This window comes from Oncorhynchus gorbuscha, linkage group LG12 (genome assembly GCF_021184085.1).
Source record: "Oncorhynchus gorbuscha isolate QuinsamMale2020 ecotype Even-year linkage group LG12, OgorEven_v1.0, whole genome shotgun sequence".
In the NCBI taxonomy this organism is placed as follows: domain Eukaryota; kingdom Metazoa; phylum Chordata; class Actinopteri; order Salmoniformes; family Salmonidae; genus Oncorhynchus; species Oncorhynchus gorbuscha.
In genome coordinates, this window is record NC_060184.1 from 55,286,924 (window position 1) to 55,304,490 (window position 17,567).

The 17,567-nt window shown below is 45.0% G+C and overlaps 1 protein-coding gene across 3 annotated transcripts in view; it reads right to left on the bottom strand.

Moving 5' to 3' along the window:
• Positions 1 to 17,567, bottom strand: part of svila (supervillin a) — a 135,114-nt gene that overhangs the window by 71,584 nt on the left and 45,963 nt on the right. The window contains exon 1 of one of the 3 annotated variants that reach the window (XM_046292379.1): positions 8,119 to 8,380. The exons of the other annotated variants lie outside the window; for them this stretch is intronic. The gene's annotated coding sequence lies outside the window, so the exon portion shown is untranslated. Of the gene's footprint in view, positions 1 to 8,118; positions 8,381 to 17,567 lie in introns of those variants that run through there. 3 annotated transcript variants of the gene reach the window in all.

The window sequence follows — 17,567 nt, forward strand, 5'->3', positions numbered from 1 at the left end:
TCAAACAGAACCAGAAACTAATACAGAAGGTAGGCATAGCATGAAGAGGTAAAGATAGTGTTCCCCTTCAATTTAGCTGCCACGGCAAAAAATCATTTTTTCTGCCAAGACTGCTTTTAAAGGGATAGCGCAACAATTATCCCACTTTCCACTTTCACAGATTCCATTTTATAGTTCCCTGCATGCAATTTGAAGGAAGTTGCTAACTAGCGTTAGCGCAATTGCTAACTAGGATTACCATGCTAGCGGTTCTTGTAGACTTCCAGTTATTGCCTACCTTCAAGTGCATTCCAACAGCACACAGAGAAATAAAAATAGTAACCGTGAGTTGATCGGACTCTGGGTAAGAAGAAAAAGGGCTCGATTGCCAAAAGTTGTGCACTTCATAGGGAATAGGGTGCCATTAGGGACAGTACACATGGGGAAGTATTTGAGAGTGCTACTTTTCCTCAGACACTTGTAGAAGGACCAATGGTCTAAATTTACTGTCCCAGTTTGCTGTCATAAGTCATTGGTCCTTGGACAGTCAGAGAACTGCACAAGGTCAGACACATTCCCTTCAAAACATGCACGCACTCTGACACACTGGAAGATCGGTTGGCTTGTTTGTAGCCAGCTCACTCGGTTCGATCTACCCTAATAAGGTGAGGTGTTAGCTGAGTGGCTGGGCAGCAGAGGTCACTGACTGGGTATTTACAGTCACAGTTCACTGGCTGGTACCCAGGCCTGGTCTGGACTTACCCAGACCATCTCTATTGGGACCAAGGCCAGTAATACCCAAGAACAATGTGCATTAGTCCAAAAGACCAGACTATGGCAATGTCCAAGTCAATACAAACAAACTTCCAACTTTCCAAACAGATCCTGGCCTCAGCTTACTGTACACAAGCCTTTTCTCAGATACAACTGCCACAAATAGAAGGACCAAGATAACTTCGTCCAACTCCATCCGTAAACACTAGCTAGCTATGCCCTGTTGCCCCACCCATTGACAGACTTACCCAAGATAACCCAGATAAAAGCTTCCCTAAGAAGTGGCTCTTGATGGCTCAAGGTTGAATGCTCTTTAGAGATCCCTAACAATGTGTGTGCCGACTACCCCCACAGTGTTGACCAACAGATTTGAATTTACTGTAGACCTTGAGAAATAGTTCCACAGAAGATAGAAAAAGGTGGAACGCAACCACCTGCACACTTCACCAAACCAATTTTTAAATTATTATTTTTACGCCTTTTTCCCCCTCACCAGTTTCGATCTCGTCTCGTCGCTGAAATTCCCCAAAGGGCTCGGAAGGTGAAGGTTGAGTCAGGAGTCCTTCAAAATGACCCACCTAACCACGCTCTTAACACCCGCCCGCTTAGCCCGGAAGCCAACCACACCAACGAACCTGGGTCTGTACTGACGCCTCTAGCATTGCGCCGCAGTGCCTTAGACCACTGCGCCACTCAGGAGGCCCCGACCGATCCCATTTGCCAAAGCATTCCTGGTGTTCTTACCATTCCATTCCCACCCGGCAATCTTCCCAGGAACTGTCATCCCATTTTTGTTTAGTGTATGGGAAAAGCTGGGACTCGGACAGATGGCGATTTTGGAACCCTTTATTTAGCATCTTTCATTTTTCAGCCACTGGTCAGCCAGAATCAAGGCCATAACAGTCAAAAGGTCAGCCAGCAGGTAGGGGGTTGTGCCATTGGAAGACAAATGAACTGAAACACCAGAAGATTCTGCTGGCCAAGACAGAGAAGCTGTACCTATTCCCAGAGAAATGACTGTGTGGAAACTCAATACACAAAAGGAAAGGTTTTAGGGTAGATGCCAGAATAGTACAGTAATATACCAGAAAGTCGGCATATTTCATATCCCCATGAACCTTTGACCTGTTACTTTGACACCATCTGCTCAGCTCTCTTCCTATGACATTAAATAACCATAAAAACACAAGGAAATGGCCATACTAATTCAATGGGATGTAGGGCACAATAAGTTAAGACCAATTTAAATGGAGAGCTCAAATGAAGCTCCATTGGAACGTAGACATGTTACAAATTCCAGTCCTCCTCTCCCTGTCTGTTCCTAAACTTTCTCCCCTCGTTTGTTTCTCAAATGAATCCCCCTTTAAAAGCCCTGTGCAGCTGGTGAAACTGATTAAAATTTTTTAAAAAAAAAATAGAATCACACAGTACATTCCAAAATGATTCTAAACAGTGCAGCCAGAACCCAATCAACACATATCTGGTAAGGGTCTGTTCCATTTATAAGCAGCAGAGCTGACAGTCCTGATGTTACTGTTAGAACTGGAATAAGTGCTACCAGACAGGAGGCTAAACCCCAGGGGATCCTGGATACAGAGAGAGATCACGCACACTGGAAGGCACTTCCTCGGAGCTCTGCTCTCTCCCTCCCCACCTGTAGGAAAATGTATCCTAGCTTGCCGAGACTGTCCAATCTCCCTCTCTGTGTGCGGTGACTATCGTCAGTTGTCTGTGCTATGGCTTACATGCCATTTAAATCCGTCTATGACAATTGTGCGCGCGCATGTGTGCCACAGCTGTTTATAGATCCCTCTATACATCATCGCTGCTGTCTACAAGAATACAGTATGACCGCTTACCTCAGCTATTCTACACAGCGCAATGTTGACACTTCTGCTATTCTACGCAACCTTACAGTCCAAATGTCACCAATACGTTTCAAATCATAACATACTCACATTGATATCTTAGATTACAACCAGCTCAGTGTAATAATAACATTTGAAACGTGTTCTACCCTCTCGTGACATTTAAGTTACAAGCAAAGGACTTTGCTGATAACTACTTTGAGGAAAATTGTACTTACTATGCCCGTGACGTGCGTTTGTCCCACCTAGCGGTCATAAAATGAATGCACTTAAGTCGCTCTGAATAAGAGTGTCTTCTGAATTACTAACATGTAAATGTAGGTCAGAAAGTGCATAAATAAGGTACTGGTAATTAGGTTTCATGCTATGGGAGGCTATAAGTACAAAATTGATTAGAATAAATTATATACATACATATATACAGTTGAATTTGGAAGTTTACATAAACTGAGTTTAAATGTTTCACAATTCCTGATATTTAATCCTGGTAAAAAAAAATCCCTGTTTTAGGTCAGTTAAGATCACCACTTTATTTTAAGATTGTTAAAATGTTAGAATAATAGTAGAGAGAATAATTTATTTATTTCATCACATAACCAGTGGGTCAGAAGTTTACATACACTCAATTAGTATTTGGTAGCATTGCCTTTAAATTGTTTAATTGGGACAAATGTTTTGGGTACCCTTCCACAAGCTTCCCACAATAAATTGGGTGAATTTTGGCCCATTCCTCCTGACAGAGCTGGTGTAACTGAATGATTTATTTAAGCTTTTATTTCTTTCATCACATTCCCAGTGGGTCAGAAGTTTACATACTATGAGTGTATTTGGTAGCATTGCCTCATGAAGCTGGTTGAGAGAATGCCAAGAGTGTGCAAAGCTGTCATCAAGGCAAAGGGTGGCTACTTCAAAGAATCTCAAATTTGTTCAACACTTTTTGGTTACTACATGATTCCATAGGTGTTATTTCATAATTTGTCTTCACTATTATTCTACAATGTAGAAAATTGTCAAAATAAAAACCCTTGAATGAGTAGGTGTCTAAACTTTTGACTGGGAATGAATGAATGAATGCATGTATGCATGTATGTACACGCGTACACACTGAACAGAAAATAATGCAACATGCAACAATTTCCAAGATTTTACAGAGATATAGTTCATATACACAGTGGTGGAAAAAGTACTCAACTGTCATACTTGAATAAAAGTAAAGATAACATAATAGAAAATGACTCAAGTAAAAGTCACCCAGTAAAATACTACTTGGCTAAAAGTCTAAAAATATTTGTTTGTAAATATACTTAAAGAATCAAAAGTATAAACCACTTCAAATTCCTTATATTAAGCAAACCAGATGGCACAATTTATTTTATTTATTTATTTATTGGTGGATAGGCATAGGCCAGGGGCACACTCATACACTCAGATCAGAGACTGTAGGGATGATCAGAGGCTGTAGGGATGATCTCTTGATAAGTGTGTGAATTGGACCATTTTCCTGTCAAAATGTAACGAGTACTTTTGGGTGTCAGGGAAAATGTATGGCGTAAAAAGTCAGAAACGTGAAAAATCAGTCATGCCTACTTAAACTGCATACTGTGTACTAATCGTACTACATACTACTTAGAACATATTGTATAGTAAAATCAAATGCAGTAAGCAACTAATAATATACCATGTCATCCACATTGAGAACGCGCCAACTATTGCACAATTGCATGGATTCCTGCTATTCGTTCATTATGGTACAGCGCGTCACCATATCAGCTGTTGTCTTCCTCAATAGTGTACAGTGAATTGTACTAGATGAAAAGCCAAAATGAGTATAACATCCTGGCATACTCAAGATGCCTATCCTTTAGTATCAAGTCATTTATTAGGCTCCCCATTTGCTGTTGCCAAGGCAGCAGCTACTCTTCCTGGGGTCCAACACATTAAGTCATACAAATTCATTTATTTATCTGACTTTATTGCTAGCTTGAGTTACCGGAGGTGGGAGAGAATTCTATGTAGTCAAGGCTCTATATAGTACTGTGTGTTTCCTAGCCTCTGTCCCGGACTTGGGGACCGTGAAGAGACCCCTGGTAGCATGTCTTGAGGGGTAATGTATGGGTGTCCGATGTGTGCTTAGTCGTTTGAACAGACAGTTTGGTACTTTGAATATACGTCAATACCGCTCAAAGCCCAGTAGTGATGCAGTCAGTCACTCTCTACTGTCAGCAAGGAGAGATTGACATGCATGTGTTCTTGATGTAAGCCCTCTGTGTACTTTTAAGGGCCATATTTGCTGCTCTGTTCTGGGCCACTATAAATTTGCCTATGTCCTTATTTGTAGCACTTGACCATATAACAGGGCAGTAATCTAGGTGTGAAAACTAGGGCCTGAAGGTTTGCTGGATGATGTCAAGAAAGCAGAGCTTTATTACTGACAGACCTCTCCCCATTTTCGCTACCGTTTAAGTCAATGTTTCAACTGTGTCCGTTTACGATCTAGGGTTACACCGAGCACTTTCATCTCAATTTGCTCGATCGACACCATAATTCATCACTAGATTTAGACGAGGTTTAGCAAATGTTTTGTCCCAAAACGATTGATTTAGTTTGATGTGTTTAAGATGAACCCATTACTACCCACCCAGTCTAAAGAACGGAAGTATTCCGACACGGCCAACGTCTTGCGTGGTCAAGCCAGACAGATATGTTAAGACTCTCCTCTGGCTTTGGTCTGAGGCTTCCTCCTGCATGGCCGGCTCTGGCTCAGGTCCACCTCTGTGTCATGGACCATCGGGCTGTTGGGATGTCGGACATGTCACCCAATAAGCTGACCCTTAACTTCAGGACGGCCATTAGAGAGCCGACACTTCACAGTCAGGTAGGCCAGGATCAAATTCAATTAGGGAGACAGACCCACGCTTGAACCGGAGTGAAACAGGAGAGGTTCCAAGAAGAACAGATGTCCTATTGCAAAACACTTAGCTATTGTGTGACACACTCAACACAACCCTGATCTGAACGCGTGGCCTCCCCCAGTCCCAACCCATCTTAAATGACAAGACGGACCAAAACAAATGTTGCCGGTTGCAACGGTTGGACGCTCTGTCCTCTCTGAACTTCATTTTTAGGTTTGTTTTCTAACGGTTACACGCCTAGCAGGTGATCTATTGCACATAGCAGTAGTTCTTGTTAGTCTCACATGTCCTTAAGACCAGGCGATGTGTTGTCAGTACTCTTGAACATTCTGTTCTGCTGCCAGTCTTCTCTATGGACACCCATCACTGGAGAGACCAAACAAGGTGTCAAAACAAACCTCTTATTAATAACAGACCTATTGGGAGTGTGTGATGACAAAGATATCGCCAAGCTAAATGAAGCGAAGGTCAACAACATGAGACATGTCAAGTTTGAGTACTCTCCTGTCCACAACAGTGCGTCTACTTCCTCACTTGGCTGAGAGATGCATGGTGTTAGGATTCGTTTCTGTTCCTGGCAGGGCCCGAGGTAAACAAGCTCTACAATCCAGTCTACATCCGCATCTATCCTCAGATTGCATGGGCACCTTTATTAAAATTGGAGAGAGATGTGAGGGTCATCATGTCAGCACTCATTGCAGTGGGAGACGATTTGCAATCTTAAATTGCACTAGTATAACACACAAAACATCTAGTTCTTTCTCCATCTCAGAAGGATCCATTTAAAATGGACTTCTCCCAGGGTCATCACGTGAAGTGATCGGAGTGCGAAGTAACAGTCTCTGCCAAGACAACAGCTACAGTACATCAGTGCTTCCAGTAAACGCCCGGAAAGATTGGATGGTCACGGAGGGTGAATTCCTGGGGCTCGGCCTCTATTACAAACAGCTGATGGTAGATGCCATGGCAACAAAGTAAAAGTGGTGAAAGGCTTATTGGGGGGGGGGGGCTGAACAGGGACGGCATCAGGACTCTTTCTCACACCCAAGCCTGAAGCCACCCGGAAATTAGATCAGTTAGATAACGCTTAAACTGGGTATTTATGGAATGGTGCTAAATAGACACTTAAGTACACAGGATACGACACACACTTAAAAGGTGTCTTGTCCAGGCCACAGGTGATATCCATCTGAGAGATGTTAAGTAAATAATGAAGCGCCCTCACCAGTGTTAAATCGGCCTCAAGATCGCATTTCAACTCTGGATTTGTACACGCAAAGCCATCTTAATGTGGTACTGATCTAGGATGGTACTGATCTAGGATGAGATCTATAAAAATCCACATAACACAAATCAATGAATAGTCTTGCCACGGAAGTGCTAGTTGGCTGTACTTGCGCCAAAACTCTTGTATTTTTCATCCTATAGCTTGTTCTCAATCTTTTTAAAATAGTGAGCCAACATGTTTTCAGCAATTATTTCCATGACCGATGAGAACTACATTTTCTCATGCGCCGTCTCTCGGCAGCAGACAAAGCTTAGTGAGTAATATGTTTGGAACATCAAATCGCAATACATACAGAATTGATACTAAGTATTGTGATGACTTTGTAGCATGAGGTCCATGGCAATTCCCAACCCTACATTTGTTTATGTTGCCATAGTCCTATGAGCAAGCATGCGCGCGTTCCTCGTCAGGGCAGTTGTGCTCTATTTCTGTCCTGTGTATTCTGATCCGGACCGAGAGAGCAGAACAGGTGCAGGACAATGTGCAGTTGTACTGTCAGGTCATGACAGAGCTGTGTCCCAGGCCTTTACTGTCTCTCTCTCTCACACACACCAACTACCTAAATCTCAATTTGACCTATTCTAAAGCTTTTCGCACTTCACCACATTCATCTGTGGTATAATCCATCTGAAGCAGTATACGAGCGTGGAAAGATCCACATCTCACGAGAAAGTGGATCGGACATGTCATAGGGCTGTCACCTTTTCAGAGCATTAAGAATCTTCATAAGGATTTTATAAGACGCTATACTGGTCAACAAAAGGTGGACAAAAGTTCAGCATCAAACTGACTATGGACATTTTCTGATTTAAGCTGAAAATCTGTGCATGTCATCTACTTCTAACGGGTCTGGGAGGAAGAGTCCTGGACTAGGTTAGGATAGGTTAGGATAGGTCAGTTGCCGTGCAGCTCCAAGACAAACAGGCAGGTACCAGAATGAAATTGGGGAATGTGAGGAAGAGAACGAGAACGGGTTCCAATGAGGATACAGACCGTTCCAGAATACCATTGGGTTCAGCAACACCCCATTTCGCTGCAAGCTCGCCCTTCCTCATGGTCCATCAAACCAGTTCACTTCCAATAGATAGGGGTTATCCAGCCTGCGATCATATCATATCAGACCACCTCTTCACTGAACACGTCATAATATAAAATACCCAACGACAGCCCAGCAAGCATTCCATTCAAACCGTATTAAAGGCTTTTAGAAGCCAATCAGTATCTCAATGTGGTTACTAAAAAGGGCACCTTCTCCTCACAAACCTTCCCCCAACATTTCCCCAACTCAACTCCTTACTTCAGTTTTCCTCTCAGATTAGACGTGACAGTGTAGTGCCTGGGCTGGCGTAGGTCTTCTGGGGTAGGTTTTCCTGGGCTGGGGTAGGTCTGTTGGTAGTAGTTCCTAGGTTAGGTCTTCTGGGGGCAAGTCCGTGGGGGTGGGTCTCTAGTGGGTTGGGTCTTTGGGGGCCGGATAGTTCCACAGTGGGTCTGGGAGAAGATCAAAGCTAAGCACAGGAGGGCTAGTAGGACACGACTGACATGATGCACGAGTTGCCAGCACCGTTAGAACGACGGTCACCCCCCCCTCCCCCTCTCTCTCGCTCCCCCTCCCCCATGTGTGGCAGTTATATCTGCAGCAGGCATGATTCAGGGAGCTGACAAATTTAGAACGGTGCTTTCCCACTCAGGCTAGATCAATCAAAACACAGAAGAGAGGATAGGACTGGGTGGGGGGGCATCTCCAAAGTGGTTTTAGAGAATATGGCAGTACTTCCAACCGATCTCACAACCACAGACCATGTGTAACCGCGCAAGCCCAGGAACTCCACATCCGGCTTCGTCGTCTGCGGGATCGTCTGACACCAGCCACCTCACAAGGGTCTTGACCTGACTGCAGTTTAGCATCGTAACAAACTTCAGTGGGCAAATGCTTACCTTCCGATGGCCACTGGCACACTGGATGAATACCAGTTTGAGATGTACAGCGCAGATGGCAGACAGCGTGTATGGTGTAGTGTGGGCGAGCGGTTTGCCAATGTCAACGTTGTGAACAGAGTACCCTATTGTGGCGGTGGGGTTATGGTATGGGCTGGAATAAGCTACGGACAACAAACACAATTGAGATGGCAATTTGAATGCACAGAGATACCATGACAGGATCATGAGGCCCATTGTCCAGTGTCATTCATCCGCCGCCATCACCTCATGTTTCAGCATGATAATGCACCAGGAACATTTTGAAGTAAGGACAAGGAGGTAAAGGGGTGGTTGAAGAGGCTGTTAGGGATGTGCATGTTTCCCTTTCGAGATGATTCGATACGCATCTAGATCCATGGGCTCTGATACGAGAAAGATGCATTTTAGTTTGAAACGATTCGGTCTGATTAGAGAAAGAATCGATGCGATAACATTTGTTTGCATAAAACACATTCATTGTCAATTGTAAATTCAAATCTGCTGCTGACGGAGGTCATGAGCTGGGCCTCTGAGCTGGATCTGTCTGAGCTGATGGGTATGGGGTGTGTGTAAATGTTGAATGCACACTAAGCATCTACCACCCCACTATCAGATGAGAAATGTAGCCTGTATCCCCCCCCACACTAATTCACTTGTCATTTTAGCAGATTAAGTGTTTGAGGTAGTAATGTATTCATCGTTCAGCTGTTGAATATATAGCACAACTTCGTTGATCCTTACATCCCTTGAGGCGATCTTGATTCTCGTCCCAGGTGTATGCCTACTCAGACCATCAACCAGTCACACTCTACAGATAGAAGCCACTTGAAACACCACATGTACCAAAAGTACCAGTGTCACACCACAGCGTATACACCACAGCGTATACACCACACTAAATTCAAAGTTAATTTGATACAGGACGTGTAGAAATATTCAGTCTGAATATGACCTCTTGACGAGGTGCCAGTCTGCCTTAGTACCCCGGCATTTCTATTTATCCCTGGATGTTTTACCTGGCTGGGGCAATACATTTACATTGTAGTCATTCAGCACACGCTCTGGAATTACAATGGGGAGGCGCATCCATTTTGGGCGCAAATCGAACTCAGAACCGTGGTGTTGCAAGCGCCACGCTCAATCTAGGATCAGTTTCCCCTTTTCGATCACAACAAATAAGATTACAAGAAGGGGTGGGGGGGGGGGGGGTCAACCCTTCTACTCTGAGACGCTGGATACATACGGCCCTGGCCTTAGTCCTAACATGGCTGTGGGGGTCTGGAGAGGAGAGGTCCGAATTACACCTCAGGGGACGGTGGTAGCATCCGCAGCCCAAAACCAGCAGGTGGTAACTGGAGACGCTGGCAGCCATTTATGGCCTCTTGGCTGGTGCTTTGATAGCACTCAATCTCCCAGAAATAGAAATCGACTTCACTCACTCTGTCCGTCTCAACTCGCGGGGATCAAGTCAGCTGTCACAGGGCAAAAAATCCCCTCGGACACCCAACTACCTCAACACACGCACACACTTTGCGCCAAGTTTTCTAGAAAGTAACCAACTGTAGCTAGGTAATATTCTCTCAGGGTTGCTGGTTCCGTCATTAAATACTTGGTCATGTTGAAGGGTAAGGCAGCCATATTTTCCTGAGTCCCTTTGACATACATGTATTAATGTCGAGTGGAAACTGACAGGGACATTCTCCAGAAGGTGTAGGGGTGACAAAATCATGGCAGTCAAGGTCTGACATGGACCACTGGGCTATTCTAAGATTCTCATCATATCAACAACCCATAGGAACATACGGTATGGGTAACATATAGGAAGTGATGGGGAAAAGGAGGTTGCACTGTAGTATCGGGTTGATGAAGGGAAGTGTGTCGATGACAGGGTGAAGGAATGTTCTGGATGTAGGCCGGTAGAACGAACGCGTCGGTCCTATCAACAGGGCAGCCAACGGGCCATCCTCCATGCTTTAAGCATGATAATCACATGACAGTACACACAGAGCAGCTAAACACCTCGTCACTCATACTAACAGAGAGGGGGGGTTATCAGCCCAATGCCATCATGTCTATATTTACTCTATTAGAATCAAGTGGATAAAGGTGATGCAATAAAGGAAAGATGAGCAACTGACGGTAACGAAAACTCAAATGAGGACGGCTGTTCGGTCTTGTGTGGACTCTGGGACAATACACCCATTGAAGTGTAGTGGATGAAGGACCGGTTAACCGCTATGGGTCCAAATCCCAGAAAAGACAGTCTTAAAATCAGCAAGCAACACAGACTAGTCACCAGGACAGAGCTGAACTGATTCCCATCAACTGCCACACACAGAGCTGTTTTCTCAACGAACAGCACCCTCTAGTGTTAGTCACCAGGTACTGACACAGAATCCCCCTACGGGAGTTGAGAAACTCACTTCACAACCTCTCACATTTACTTAGCCTACTGCTCACTCAACAACAACATTAAGAAGCTGTATATCAAAACTCAATTAATTTGTTTACCCCGTGTTACAAAAGTAAACCGTGAAGCTGATATACGTTTTGTCAGTTGGTTGGGACATGAAGCTCTGGCCTCATGCCTAGTACCCAGAGGTTGTTCAGCGGAGAGGCGCTTGGTGCTTTCTCTCAGTGGATTAGCAACCGTCAACTTTGAAGACAGAGGAAAGGAGAAGACCTGGTGACTCACAGGCTAATTAGCTGAGGGGAAACATTACCACTTTATCAGCCAACCAAAACTATGACAACATGGTGGAGAGAGGAGCAAATGTGATTTCAATTTAGCTTTGTTGTGTGGCAAGGCAGAATGTTTATTACAAACATACAGAGTCGACCACATGGAAACAGTCCGCACAACAGACAGAAACTGAAGACAAAGCAACTAGCTAGCTAACTAGGTTTCTGTTTTTCCATAAACACCAGCAAACACACCACAACGCCGGAGACGATGGAGGAAAAGTGGAAATATTTGCACTTATAAAAACACTGCATCTCTCCCCATGCAAAACCCACCAGTGTGCACTCTCCCACGCTTGTGTGACATAACTCTAACATTAACACAAAAGCCCTCAATTAAAATATCCCTCTTTGCAGCACCTCATTCACACCCTTCTGGTTGTTCCATTGTCCCTGGCCTCTTGGACCACAGGACCAAGCAAGCTGGATCCTCACCCCTCTCTCTCCCCTACACTCATCAGCCTCACTAAGCACAAAAAAAACACTATCACTACTGTACTTTAAATGTTCTACTCAATAATACACGTTTCACTACATACACGAGTGGTAAATCAGTACTGATAATGATGATTTCCTTATTTGAACTGTAACTCAGTAAAAGTTTATATTTATGTTCAGTGTACATAATATTACATTGGCTTTATATTTCACTCAATTTTAGGTCCCACCGACTGTCCCAACATGACATGTAAGTGAATTCCGACAGTGTAAAACGCCCTTAGTTGACTCTAAAAATGTTGTATTCTATACCCATTTGAAGAGAAACAAGTTATGTGTTTGATAAGATTAGAGACCATTTACATTTTAGTGGACCCCACATGGGTCCTGGAACCCAAGTTTGGGAACCACTGTACTACTAACCGCTCTCCCTGCTCGCTTCAATGCTCCCTCTCCCTGCTCGCTTCCCTGCTCCCTCTCCCTGCTCGCTTCCCTGCTCCCGCTCCCTGCTCCCGCTCCCTGCTCCCGCTCCCTGCTCCCGCTCCCTGCTCCCTTCAATGCTCCCTTCAATGCTCCCTTCAATGCTCCCTCTCCCTGATCCCTTCAATGCTCCCTCTCCCTGCAATGCTCCCTCTCCCTGATCCCTTCAATGCTCCCTCTCCCTGCAATGCTCCCTCTCCCTGATCCCTTCAATGCTCCCTCTCCCTGATCCCTTCAATGCTCCCTCTCCCTGATCCCTTCAATGCTCCCTCTCCCTGCAATGCTCCCTCTCCCTGCTCCCTCTCCCTTCAATGCTCCCTCTCCCTGCTCCCTCTCCCTTCAATGCTCCCTTCAATGCTCCCTTCAATGCTCCCTTCAATGCTCCCTTCAATGCTCCCTTCAATGCTCCCTTCAATGCTCCCTTCAATGCTCCCTTCAATGCTCCCTCTCCCTGCATCTCCTTTGCAGCCTGACTCACCACTGTCTCACTACTTTAACAAGCCAGCTGAGAACAAGTTCTGATTACAACTGCAACCAGGCCAAGATAAAGCAAAGCAGTGCAACAAAAGCAACAGAGTTACACATGGGATGAACAAACGTACGGTCAATAACAATAGAAAAATGTGTATTCAGTGTATGCAAATGAAGTAAGGAGGTAAGGCAATAAATAGGTTTTGGCGTCAGGGATGACCAGTGAAATACACCTGCTGGAGCGCATGCTATGGGTGGGAGTTGCTATGGTGACCAGTGAGCTGAGTAAAGACCTAGTAATGACCTGGAGCCAGTGGGTTTGGCGACGAATATGTAGCGAGGACCAGCCAACGAGAGCATACAGGTTGCAGTGGTGGGAAGTATATGGGGCTTTGGTGACAAAACGGATGGCACTGTGATAGACTACATCCAATTTGTTGAGTAGAGTGTTGGAGGCTATTTTGTAAATTACATCGCCGAAGTCAAGGATAGGTAGGATGGTCAGTTTTACGAGGGTATGTTTGGCAGCATGAGGGAACGAGGCTGTTGCAAAATAGAAAGTCAATTCTAGATTCAACTTTGGATTTGAGATGCTTAAAGTGCATCTGGAAGGAGAGTTTACAGTCTAGTCAGACACCTAGGTATTTATAGTTGTCCACATATTCTAAGTCAGAACCGTCCAGAGTAGTGATGCTAGTCGGGCGGGCGGGTGCGGGCAGCGATCGGTTGAAGAGCATGCACTTAGTTTTACTAGCATTTAAGAGCAGTTGGAGGCCACGGAAGGAGTGTTGTATGGCGTTGAAGCTCGTTTGGAGGTTGGTTAACAGTGTCCAAAGGGCCAGATGTATACAGAATGGTGTCGTCTGCATAGAGGTGGATCAAAGAATCACCCATAGCAAGAGCGAGGAATCACCCATAGCAAGAGCGAGGGTTGAACCCTGTGGCACCCCCATAGAGACTGCCAGAAGTCTGGACAACAGGCCCTCCGATTTGACACACTGAACTCTGTCAGAGAAGTGGTTGGTGAACCAGGCGAGGCAGTCATTAGAGAAACCAAGGCTGTTGAGTTTGCCGATAAGAATGTGGTGATTGACAGAGTCAAAAGCCTTGGCCAGGTCGATGAAGACGGCTGCACAGTACTGTCTTATCGGTTATGATATTGTTTAGGACCTTGAGCGTGGCTGAGGTGCACCCGTGACCAGCTCGGAAACCAGATTGCAGATTTGTTTAATTGGCTTTTGAAGACTTTAGAAAGGCAGGGCAGGATGGATATAAGTCTGTAACAGTTTGGGTCAAGAGTGTCTCCCCCTTTTAAGAGGGGGATGACCACAGCCGCTTTCCAATCTTTAGGAATCTCAGACGATACGAAAGAGAGATTGAACAGATTAGTAATAGGAGTTGCAACAATAGCGGTGGATAAATTTAGGAAGAGAGGGTCCAGGTTGTCTAGCCCAGCTGATTTGTAGGGGTCCAGATTTTGCAGCGCTTTCAGAACATCAGATGTCTGGATTTGGGTGAAGGAGAAACAGGGGTGGGGGCTTGGGCCAGTTGCTGCAGGGGGTGCAGAGCTGTTGGCCGGGTAGCCAGGTGGGAAGCATAGCCAGCCGTAGAGAAATGCTTATTGAAATTTGATTATCATGGATTTAGTGGTGAGAGTGTTTCCTAGTCTCAGTGCAGTGGGCAGCTGGGAGGAGGTACTCTTATTCTCCATAGACTTTACAGTGTCCCAAAACATTTTGGAATGAGTGCTGCAGGATGGAAGCATTCTGTATGAAAAAGCTAGCCTTCACTTTCCTAACTGACTGTGTATATTGGGTCCTGGCTTCCCTGAAAAGTTGCATATTGCGGAGACTATTCAAAGCTAGGGCAGTACGCCACAGAGTGTTTTTGTGCAGGTCAAGGGCAGTCAAGTCTGGAGTGAACCAAGGACTATATCTGTTCTTAGTTCTACTTTATTTGAAAGGGGCATGCTTATTTAAGATGGTGAGGAAAGCACTTTAAGAATAACCAGGCATCCTCCACTGATGGGATGAGGTCAATAACCTTCCAGGATACCCGGGCCAGGTCGATTATAAAGGCCTGCTTGCAGAAGTCTTTTAGCAAGCGCTTTACAGTGATGAGGGGTGGTCGTTTGACCGCAGACCCATAATGGACGCAGGCAATGTGGCAGTGATCGCCGAGATCCTAGTTGATCACGATGATATGAGGGTGCCCATGTTTACGGATTTGGGGTTGTACCTGGTAGGTTCCTTGATAATTTGTGTGAGATTGAGGGCATCTAGCTTAGATTGTAGGACGGCCGGGGTGTTAAGCATATCCCAATTCAGGTCACCTAGCAGTGCGAACTCTGACGATAGATGGGGGCAATCAATTCACATATGGTGTCCAGGGCACAGCGGGGAGCTGTGTGTGTGTGTGTGTGTGGGGGGGGGGGGGTCTATAACAAGCGGCAAAAGTGAGGGACTTATTTCTGGAGAGATGGATCATTAAAAGTAGAAGCTCAAACTGTTTGGTCATAGACCTGGATAGTAAGCCTGCAGAGTTCTGTCAATCTCTGCAGTAAACTGCAATAGCACCTCTTTAGCAATTCTGTCTTGATGGAAAATGTAATTGGGGATGGAAATTTCAGAAATTTTGGTGGCCTTAATATGCCAGGATTCAGACACGGCTCGGACTTCAGGGTTGGCGGAGTGTGCTAAAGCAGTGAATAAAGCAAACTTAGGGAGGAGGCTTCTGATGTTAACATGCATGAACCCAAGGCTTTTACAGTTGCAGAAGTCAACAAATGAGAGGACACACCGGGCCTGGGTTAACCTCTACATCACCAGGGGAACAGAGGATGAGTAGGATGGGGGTACAGCTGAAGGCTATAAGAACTGGTCGTCTAGTGCTTTGGGAACAGAATAAAAGGAGCAGATTTCTGGGCGTGGTAGAATACATTCAGGACATAGTGTACAGACAAGGGTATGGTAGGGTGTGAGTACAGTGGGGGTAAACCTAGGCATTGAGTGACGATGAGAGGTTTCATCTCTGGAGGCGCCAGTTAAGCTAGGTGCGGTCTCTGCATGTGTGGGGGGTGGCACAGGACTAGGGGCTCCGCAGTAAAATAAAACAATGAGAGCTGCCCTAAACAACAATATTCAAGGCATATTGACATTGGAGAAAAGGCATAAAGCAACCACAGGTGTTGATTGGGAGAGCTAAGACAACAACAGGTGAGACAACGGGTAAACAGCTAGGCCAACAACAACGGGCAACTGGCGATGAATGGGCAGAGAGGGTCAGTTAGCTACACACAGGCCCTGCCTTCAAGGCTGGGGCCGACAGGTAAGCAAAATTAAGTACTGTGTTAATGAACAGTCCAGCAGGCATCAGCTGAGTGGCCGAGTGATCATATGGTCCAATGAGCAGCAAAGGTGAAACAGGGAGCCTTTCGGTAGTCGATTACTACATAAGGCGAGCGGGAGACACTGTGTTCAGGAAGCTAGCAGGCCGGGGCTAGTAGATGGATCAACACCAGCATCTACGACGCGGAGGCCGGTTGAGCGCACATCGGCCGAATTACGTCAGCAGACCAGTACTCTCTATAAAGGAAAGGTATTATGTTATGAGAACTTATTGTAGCCTGTATTTTTATTATAGCTAGCTTAATTTCAGTCAACTGCTCATGCTGAGGTCAGGCCCCCATTCAACATTAGCTTCTAGCTTCATCCTCCTAGCTAGGTAGTTCTAGCTAGCTACCTGGCTAATAGCCAGAGCTCTTGAGCTACCTAGCTAGCTATCTGACTGAAATATTAGCAACTATTTACCAGTTGTACACTCATTCTCCAAGACTCATTGGGCAGTTTGTTTGGGTGATGTCTGTTGACTACAACAGGAGTTGAGGGATGTTAAAATAATTTCCACTGTCAGCGGTCTCCCTCTGCTACTTGCCACTGTAGGTCCGGGCTGAGTCGGTAGTTCGATTCACCTCTCGGTACTTGAATTCCATAGTGCCAAATTCAAGCACTTTAAGCACCTTGTGCAAACCCTGCACAAAGCAGATGAACATGGCATCATGCCAAATATTAATTCAACTTTAGGGATTGTTGGAGGATACTTATCTAGCTGGCTAAAGTTACTGTAAGGGCCTTAGACCACTGTCATTTGGGAGGCCAGAGTCCACTTTTATAAACACTATACTGAAACTCCCATCTCAACCACAGTAACTGTCAGTCTGACTGTGTAAATTAACCAACAGACCAACCTAGGACTGGGCAATATGGCCTAAAACTCATATCTACATTTTTTCTAACTTTTGGGGCGAGTCACGCTACATCAATTTTTTTAATGGTTCTCTAAAGCTTTGTTGTGCAATTAAAATGTAAAATATGCTTAATTTAAAACAGCAATAATTTAATTTAATTCAGAGCTTGTGAAATTAACCATAAATGGTTTTACCAGCTTTTTTGTATTACAGCACTGATCTGGGTTTCAAGTTTGTCGATATAAATGATAAGTTTGTTACAAATTTATGTCCGTCTCCAACTGTTTGACCAGCATGCTAGCCTGTCCACTTTGTTCAGAGGATGAAATCAAGTGGCCTACCTTATTTCTCAGAATGGGAACAAGTTGACATTTCCTTATATAAATAGTTGCATGCTTATTGCAAATGTATTT